At 40.1% G+C, this 9,557-nt stretch overlaps 1 pseudogene; it reads left to right on the top strand.

Annotated features, from left to right (window-relative positions):
• Positions 1 to 1,181: 1,181 nt before the first annotated feature.
• On the top strand, positions 1,182 to 5,060 carry LOC127160933 (uncharacterized protein K02A2.6-like; annotated as a pseudogene).
• The last annotated feature ends 4,497 nt before the right edge of the window (positions 5,061 to 9,557 follow it).

Here is a 9,557-nt window from a genome sequence, read left to right on the forward strand (position 1 = left end):
AGCTCCAACCCTAAACAAACTCACCTGACAAGCTAATCAAGGTCTTCAGGATTACTATGGCTACAGACAGGTGAGGCACTCCAGGTCCAACATTGCCTATCCCTGGTGTAGTGTCTTTGAGCTCCCGGATGAAGGTGCCGGTTCATCCCACAGTGGACTCGTCCCACCCACAAATTATGCCTATATGTCTGTAACTAATATTTAAATGTAATTAAATTAACTTACTTTTCTGACTTCTGCTGAGTGTTTGATGTTTTTAATCTTCTTTTGTTCTGGATCATCTGCTGCACGTCTTTCTGTGTTTTCATCAGCTGAGTCTTTAGAAAGAGAACATAATACAGACACTTTTATCATAACAGATTTACTGTCCTCTGAGAAAACGTATACAACAAAGAGAAGAAAATATGAGAAAATCTGTTTAAAAAATAATGAATTCTGTTACATTGTACAAAAAATAGTACATAGTAAAGCTGCATGCTTTACTTTTAATGTTTCTACTCTAAAAGTGACTAGTTCCTTGTTTAGTTTTTCTTTTTAGTAAGTTGTCACACACTGAATTTTTATTATTACATTTCAAATAAATCCTTCAGATGTTGTGTTTATATTTATGTGTAAATGCGGGGGTGGGGCTTGAATTTTTTTTATTCTGCAAAAGGGGGGTCCGGCAGAAAAAGTTTGGGAACCACTGCATTAATATTAGTGGATGAAAGCTGGGATGATTTATTGCTGCCGGGGTCTGAGATTTGAGTTTGTTGGTGTAGTGAAGTATTAAGTGTTATGTCGTTATGAGTGTGACCACTGGAGGGCGTTCTAATATAACAGAGAGCGATCCGCACAGAGTTCAGAAGTGAGCAGTTGTTGTTGCCCTAGGCGGTCCTAGGTCGTGTTGTAAAACGACATCTGTAAAAAAAGAAACTAAAAAGAAAGAAAAGAAAGTACATTCCTCTGCCTCCACATTCTGCTGCCTCACAGAATATTACATAAGTGACGACGAGGAGTTAAGGAGTCGGGTGTCGGAGGAAACAAATTGATGCCAGCGCTGGATGAATGCTGTTGTGCAAGTGTAAACAGACCGCTCGTAAGGAGAGTAAATCAGCAATTATCAAGAAAAAATGTCTATGCTGGTAGGGACGGTGAGTCCTTTTGATAGGGCATCACAGTTATGGGATGAATATGTCGAAATGCTCAAGTATTTTTTCCAAGCCAATGGAATTGAGGGAGCTGATAAAAAGAAAGCGGTGCTGTTAAGTGGAATTGGGGCGTCCACATATAGTTTATTAAGAAGCTTGCTCTGCCCTGCAAAGCCAGGTGACAAATCCTATGAGGAACTGGTGACTGTTCTAAAGACTCATTACAATCCTAAGCCAAGTGAAATCGTGCAAAGATTTAAGTTTAATTCACGCACACGGAAAGATGGTGAGACGGTTGCTGATTATGTGGCAGAATTGAAAAAGTTAGCACAGCACTGCGAGTACGGGGCCACACTTTCACAAACGCTGCGGGACAGACTCGTCTGTGGAGTTAACGATGACCGAATGCAGAGACGGCTGCTGTCAGAAGTGGAATTAACATTTGAGAAGGCACTTACAATCTGCCAAGCAATGGAGTCTGCAAATAAGAATGTGAGAGATTTGCAAGGATTGTTAATGGAGGAGACAGGGCAAACTATGAAGTCATTTAAAGGATCAACAGCAGTGCATAGAGTGTACTCTGCTGAGAAAAAGGGACGACAAAGAGACACAGTGTGTTACAGATGTAAAGGACAACATGCACCGGAGGAATGTAAGTTTCTGAATGAGCTTTGCCATAAATGTGGAAAGTGTGGACACATAAAACAAGCGTGCAGGGCAAAACAAGCTGCTGGGGGGGGGGGCCAAAAGACTCCATTCAAAGGACAAAAAGGAGAGAAAAAAGAGAAAGGTAGGAGGACTTATCTCGTTAGAGAGGAGGAAAGTAACGAGAGGGAGGACACCGGTGATATTAACACAATATACAGCGTGTCACAAGTCCAGCCAAAGGTGGCCCCTATTACGCAGAAGGTGAAGGTGAATGGCATGGAAGTAGATTTTGAAGTCGACACAGGTTGTGGAGTGACAATTATCAGCAGAGAGCAATATTCTAAGTTGTGGAAGAAAACAGACATGCCTGAATGGACACCCTGCACTTTGAAATTAAAGACCTATACAGGGGAAAAGATGGAAGTGCTGGATCAAGCAACAGTAACAGTGGATATCCAGAATGTAAAAAAGCAAATGACAATGGTCGTGGTAGATGAAGGGGGGCCTAACTTGTTGGGGCGAGGCTGGCTAAAAGACTTTGGACTGTTGCCACAGCTGGTGAATCAAGTAACAGCAGTGCCCACATGGAAGTTAGTAGATGTGTTAGACAGACATGCAGAGGTGTTTAAAGAAGAGCTGGGACAGCTTAAAGGCACCACAGCTAAAATTCATGTCAACCCCGAGGCCCAACCTCGATTCTATAAGCCCAGACGAATTCCTTTTGCTGTCAAGCCCTTGGTGGAGGCTGAGCTCCAGAGACTGGTTGAGGAGAAAATCATTGAACCAGTGCAGTTTGCGGAGTGGGCAGCCCCTATAGTGCCTGTTAAAAAACCAGATGGCTCCATTCGGATTTGTGGAGATTACAAACTCACAGTGAACAGAGCATCCAGCGTGGAACAATATCCCATTCCAAAAGTGGAAGATTTGTTTGCTCAGTCAGCTGGAGGCCAGAAATTTTCCAAACTGGACATGAGCCATGCGTATCAGCAAATTATGCTGTATGAGAGTGCCAAGAAATATGTCACTGTTAACACACACAAGGGGCTGTACACGTACTGTAGACTCCCTTTTGGGGTGGCATCAAGTCCAGCCATTTTCCAACACACCATGGAGGGAATTCTCCAAAACATGAGGCATGTTACAGTGTACCTGGATGACACATTAGTCACCGGAGCAAATGATGAGGAGCACCTGAAGAATCTGGAGGAGGTTCTGAGGAGACTAAAAACAAGCGGATTAAGACTGAAAAGGAGCAAATGTGAGTTCCTGGGAGAGGAAGTGATATCTGCAGGCGTGCAGCCTGTGGCAGAAAAGGTGCAAGCGATTCAAGAAGCCCCCACTCCACAGATGGTGAGTGAACTGAAGGCTTATTTGGGCTTATTGAACTATTATCACAAGTTTCTGCCCAGTCTATCCACAGTGCTGGCACCATTGCACAGTTTGTTGAAGAAGGAAACAAAGTGGATGTGGGGCCGTGAGCAGGAAGAAGCTTTTGTAAAGTCAAAAGAACTTCTCCAGTCATCTGCTATATTAGTGCACTACGATCCTACCAAACCTCTTATCTTGGCTTGTGACGCTTCCCCATATGGGGTGGGGGCCATTCTGTCTCACAGGATGGAAGATGGGACAGACAGAACGATAGGATTTGTATCAAGAACGTTAAATGCAGCAGAGAAGAATTATTCTCAACTGGATAAGGAGGGTCTGGCTGTCATTTTCGGGGTGAAGAAGTTCCATACGTATGTGTTTGGCATACCATTTACCATTGTGACTGATCACAAGCCCCTGATTGCACTGTTCAATGAACTCAGAGAAGTGCCACAGATGGCTTCTCCACGTATTCAAAGATGGGCAGTGACTCTGAGCCGACTGCCGCTATCAGAAAAAGGAGTGGAGACACCAGCGGAGGAGGAGAGAGTGTTACTGTTGGACGAGAATGATGTGTCACTGATAAAAGCAGAGCAAGTGGAAAAATGGACTGTTAAAGATCCTGTTTTGGCACGAGTAAGAGAGTATGTGCTTAGAGGATGGCCCAAGAGATTGGAAGATCCAGCCTTTGGAGTATATCTGAAAAAACAGGATGAACTCAGTGTCCAGGGAGGCTGTGTATTGTGGGGTGCACGTGTGGTGATTCCCCCCCAAGGCCGGGCAGCCATACTCAGATAGTTACACAGTGGCCATCCAGGCATAACCAGAATGAAGGGGTTGGCACGGAGCTATGTGTGGTGGCCCCAAATGGATGTTGCTGTGGAAGGATTGGTAAAAGCATGTGCCAGATGTCAGGAGAGCAGGAATACCCCTCCTTGTGCACCCTTACACCCTTGGGAAATTCCAAAGCTGCCATGGAGAAGGATCCATATTGATTATGCAGGGCTGTGGCAAGGAAAAATGTTCTTGATTCTGGTGGATGCATACTCTAAATGGAGAGAGGCATTCCCGTTGAATAGTGCCACATCTGCTGTTACCATCCAGTGCCTGAGACAAAGTTTCAGCCAGCATGGTTTACCAGAGATAGTCGTGTCCGACAAAGGCAGTTGCTTCACCAGTAAGGAGTTTCATGAATTCATGAGCTGCAACGGCATCAAGCACATAACCACGGCACCATACCATGCAGCTTCTAATGGACTGGCTGAAAGGGCTGTGCAAACATTCAAAAGTCTGATGAAAAAAACCACAGGAGATTCCATTGAGGCCAGGATAGCAAGAGCGTTGTTCAGTTATCGAATTACACCGCAGTCAACTACTGGAAAATCACCAGCAGAGTTGTTGTGTAGTCGCAAACTGAGGTCTACCCTGGATCTCATTCACCCTGACTTCAAGAGTCAAGTGCAAGACAAGCAATTGAAGCAAAAGTGGTATCATGACCAGCATGCCAAAGAGAGACATTTGAGTGTTGGTGAAAATGTGTATACCAAGAACTTCAGTTCAGTACCTACCTGGATTTCAGGAACAGTGCAGAAAAGGACGGGGCCTCTGTCGTATACCATCGCACTTGGTAGTGGCCAGGTAGTGCGCAGACACATTGATCAGGTGAGGAACAGTCAGGTGGTATCTCCGGCTGGAACATCTGTGGGGTTGGAGTCTTCCTTGCAAGATGTGACGGAGTTGCCATTGCCTGAATCCGTTAGCCCTGCTCCGTCAGGAGACTGTGTTGGACAGCCGACAAGTGGAACTACAACAGAGGTCACTGTGTCAGAGACTTTGAAGGCAGAGGAGCAGCCTGAACTCAGGAGGTCTACGAGGACAAGGAAGTTGCCCAGTTACTTGAAAGATTTTGCTTAGAGTAGTGGTGAGTTCCCCAGCCACAGGGCAAGAATGCGTCCTGGAATTTACTGGGATGGAGGCAGTCTACCCGAAGTCCCTAGCTTAGGAAATGTGATAAAGTTACGATTTTTGTTAAAAAAAACAAAAAAACAATAAGAATTGTTAATGTATGACATATGCTGTTGATATATTTGAAGAAGCTGTTAGGGAGTAGTGTTAACGGGGAAGGGGATGTAGTGAAGTATTAAGTGTTATGTCGTTATGAGTGTGACGACTGGAGGGCGTTCTAATATAACAGAGAGCGATCTGCACGGAGTTCAGAAGTAAGCAGTTGTTGTTGCCCTAGGCGGTCCTAGGTCATGTTGTAAAACGACATCTGTAAAATAAAGAAACTTTAAGTACATTCCTCTGCCTCCACATTCTGCTGCCTCACAGAATATTACAGTTGGTCACTCAAGCGTTGCAGGATTGTGTGTGTTTGTGTGGGTCGTGCCACATGAACAAAGATGGTAAACCTGAATTCGTCTTGAAGACAAAACAGCTCAATAAACACAATATCTAATGTCATAATGACTATTGTCACGAACCTGTTCCTACACGTCAGTCTGTCTGCCACCAGAGGTCGCTTTGACATTCTCATCACACTGACTGTTACACCACACCCCGGACTATCTGTCAGTTATTGCCGAGTATTGGATTGCGTTTAGCACTAGTTGAGTGTTAGCAACTGTATGGAGCCTAAGTCAGTTTGTTTTCGAGTCTAGTCTAGTCTAGTTTAGTCTTGTTCTTGCCCTTAGTCATCCGAGTCTTGAACCTACGCTTTGTTATTACATCTTGTCTGTTTCGCTGCCAGCCTATCGGAACTCTCGCCTGTCTATTCGGATTACTCTATTGTCTCGCCCTTCGGATAACGTTCACCGTGGATCGACCCTCGCCTGTGTCTCAGAATACTCTTTGTCTTGCTGTCTATACACCTGTTTGCCACTGTCTGACCCTGCCTGCCTTGACCATGTCTTCGTCTCGTCCTTTAAATAAAAGTTTGCAAATTCATTCCTCACTCCATAACAACTATTTACAACAATGTTGGTATGATTGAGGGTTTATCTTCAAAAAACAACATAACATAAATATAAAATGTCCGTCTACACTGTAGAATATTTATATTTGACCCTGGACCACAAAACCAGTCATAAGGGTCTTTTTTTAACTGAATGACTGAATAAATAAGCTTTCCATTGATGAAATTTGGATTATCTAGAAAAAAAAATTTAACTTAATTTTTAGTAAGAGGAGTTTGTTTATTTTATTGTCTGATTTGAACAAAAATACTCTAAACATGTTTCGATCAAAAGTTTTGATGATCTTAGATACTGAAGTATTTGTTCAAAATGTGCCCAAACTTTTCAAACTGAGTCATCTGAACAAACTATTGTACATTGCATTATAGTTTGGAAAAAAAAAAAAAAAAAAAGGATAATTGGTTTATATTTTACTACTTAATTTATGCTGCTGCTGTTGTGATTGTTGGTTAGGTGTCATATGGTTCAAAGTTTGTATTCAAAGTATTTGTGCATCTCACGACTGTTGTATTTAATATATTTCTGTATGGGTGTAAAAGATTTGCCTATAGTTTCTGATTTGCTATGCCAGGACATAGTGGTTGCTATCCAGTTCAAAGTAGTTTTAGTGCATGAAGTTGCTGGGGTGTTGGTTGCTGAGTGTTTTCTTACAGTTTAATGTAAGATGTACAGTATGTCTGTATTACCCGTTTTACCATTTGATTGCTATAGCTTCAACAAACTGTGATTAACAGCTTGGATTTTCCAGATTTTTCCTGAATCAAATGTCTGCCAGACTTCTGTTTGTGTACTATATAAGAAACCATAATAATGCAAACATGCAGAAAACTAAAAGCTAATGCATTGCGGTAATATAATGTGGTTTTCCCTGAAATCCGGTAACACTACGATAATCTTTATGCTTTGCAACATTAGTGTACTTCCTATCCAAATTCTGCAGAACAAGAGTCAAACCCAAAACTGTCTGCTGGGTGAAGTTTATCTCGTGTGGATCAAAGATCATTAATTCCTGGTTTATACTCTAAAGTGTTCATTCCCAGAAGTCATAACGAATCCCACAATACATCTGCAGTTCCTCATTATGGATGTGACTGAATTCATCACACTCATGACTGGATATACAATGGGTCAAGACCTCCTGATTCTGAGAGCTTCTGATATCATCATCTACTGTGACAAATCTACTTTTCTTTAGACAGAGAAACACATGGAACTAATGAATTGTGGGCAGCATGTCAAATGGCTCATTACTGATGTACAATATGACGTTTTGATAAATGAATATGCATGTGTTATAATTTAAGGAGGCATTTCTATGAAAACATAAAACAGATGTTCAGAATACTACTGACAATTTAACGCTGTATATGACAACAAAATGAACAGGACATTCATCAGGAGATAAAATCAACTTTAACTTATACTTTTCATATTATCAATCAACATATTTTGAATCAAAGTGATTTGTGTCATTTGATTCAACAAGATGAATGTTTTCCAGACACAAACCAACTAACAAAAAATCCTTTGATAATACTTACTGATGATGTTTGTGATGGTGTTTTCCCTCCATAATGATGTCACTTCCTGTTGGGTGATGTCATTAAGTAACTAGCTGTTGCTAAAGGGATAGTTCACACAAAAATAAAAAATTGCTGAAAATGTGCTCACCCTCAGGCCATCCAAGATTTAGATGAGTTTGTTTCTTCATCAGATTTGTAGAAATGTGTCATTCCATCACTTTCTCACTAATGGATCCTCTGTAGTGAATGGGTGCCGTCAGAATAAGAGTCCAAACAATTGATAAAAAAACATCACAATAATCCACAAGTAATCCACACCACTCCAGTCCATCAGTTAACATCTTAAGAAGTGAAAAGTTGTGTGTTTGTAAGAGACAAATCCATTATTAAGATGTTTTTAACTTCAAACAGATGCTTCTGGCTAAAATATGAGTCTGTAATCCATAATAACACTCCTTCTTTAACAAAGTGGGATGTGAAGGAAAGTGACATTGAGTGTGATTATGAGTTTAACATATTTTATCCAATAAATTACGACTGAATAGCCGACATACAGGTGAGAGAGAGACACATAGGCAGGATATTGAGGGCCAGTGCATGTCATCAGCTCTCTATGTGCTGTCTATGAAACTCTATTTTGGTCTCTCTGGTAGTTTCTACACACAGAAAGCTGAGAGCTACTGACTGCACGAGCTAATGTTCAGTAATGTTCGTCACTGGTTCACTGATCACTGTGCAGCTAATGCTCATGTTACGGGCTAATGTGACATTACATGCTGAACAACACTTTCAAAAACAGGCCTACTGTAAATACACAGGAAAACATTTAATAAATACTGAGTTCTTAATGTATTTATAGTGAATGTAATTTAATAAATGAAAGTGAAGACATTTTGAAGACATAAAATTGGGAAGTGATCAGTACAAAAGTGTTTTTCAACAGAGCAAAAGTGTTTTTGGATTGGTCAGTCTGTCTGGTCTGGTCAGTCAGCATTTCAATTGTTAAATTAAATGAAATTAAACTACGATTAGTCATGGTTTATTTATTTTTTGAACATCTTAATTCTGGGATCAATATATAACAATCTTAATTAAATTAACTCTTCTGTAAATATTAAATTGTCTCAAATGACAGATACAATCAGCAGCAAGTCCTACTGGTTAGATAATTAAGGTATTAGTATAATAGCATCTCATGTGGTGGGTTAATGAGAGAGCCAAGACTTTCATTAATTATATTTATATTATTATGTTTAAATATATTAATTATAAACAAAATTAATAAGATTTAGTTGTTTACTTCCAAGATTGAAAGGATTAGTATATTTACTGCTGATCTGAACACTCACAACACAATAAACACAATAAACAATAATCATTCTGGATTTCATGCTGAAATAGAATTTGGCATGGATGTCAATTTACACCATTTGTGTTACAGACATATTTTCTCTGAATTTTTTTTATAAGGTTTCAAATTGGTGAATAGAACCTAATGCACTTCCGACTCATTTTTTCCCTTTTTCTTTCTTGCTTTCTTTCTTTTTTATATTATGGTATTTTTTAGTTACCTTAAAGTACCAAGCACATACTGTGGTGTATGAATATAATAATCATACAGTTCTATGATATATATCAATGTATTACCATTTAATGTATCACAGTAAAATCACAGAACTATTTATTAAGGTTACCATACCTGTAGATTTGTTTTTTGATCAGATTTTACAGGCAATTTCACTTTGTTGAATGGAGATTAGGACAAGAAAATGGCATGAATATGAAAAGTTGAACAAAAATATTTTATTCAACAAGCATTATACATTTACATTATATATTGAAATAAAATGTAACTATAGCATTTAGAATTGAAAAATGTAAAATTAAATGACTAATTAAAAAACTAGCAGCAC

Source organism: Labeo rohita, unplaced genomic scaffold, assembly GCF_022985175.1.
Source record: "Labeo rohita strain BAU-BD-2019 unplaced genomic scaffold, IGBB_LRoh.1.0 scaffold_498, whole genome shotgun sequence".
NCBI classification, from domain to species: Eukaryota; Metazoa; Chordata; class Actinopteri; order Cypriniformes; family Cyprinidae; genus Labeo; species Labeo rohita.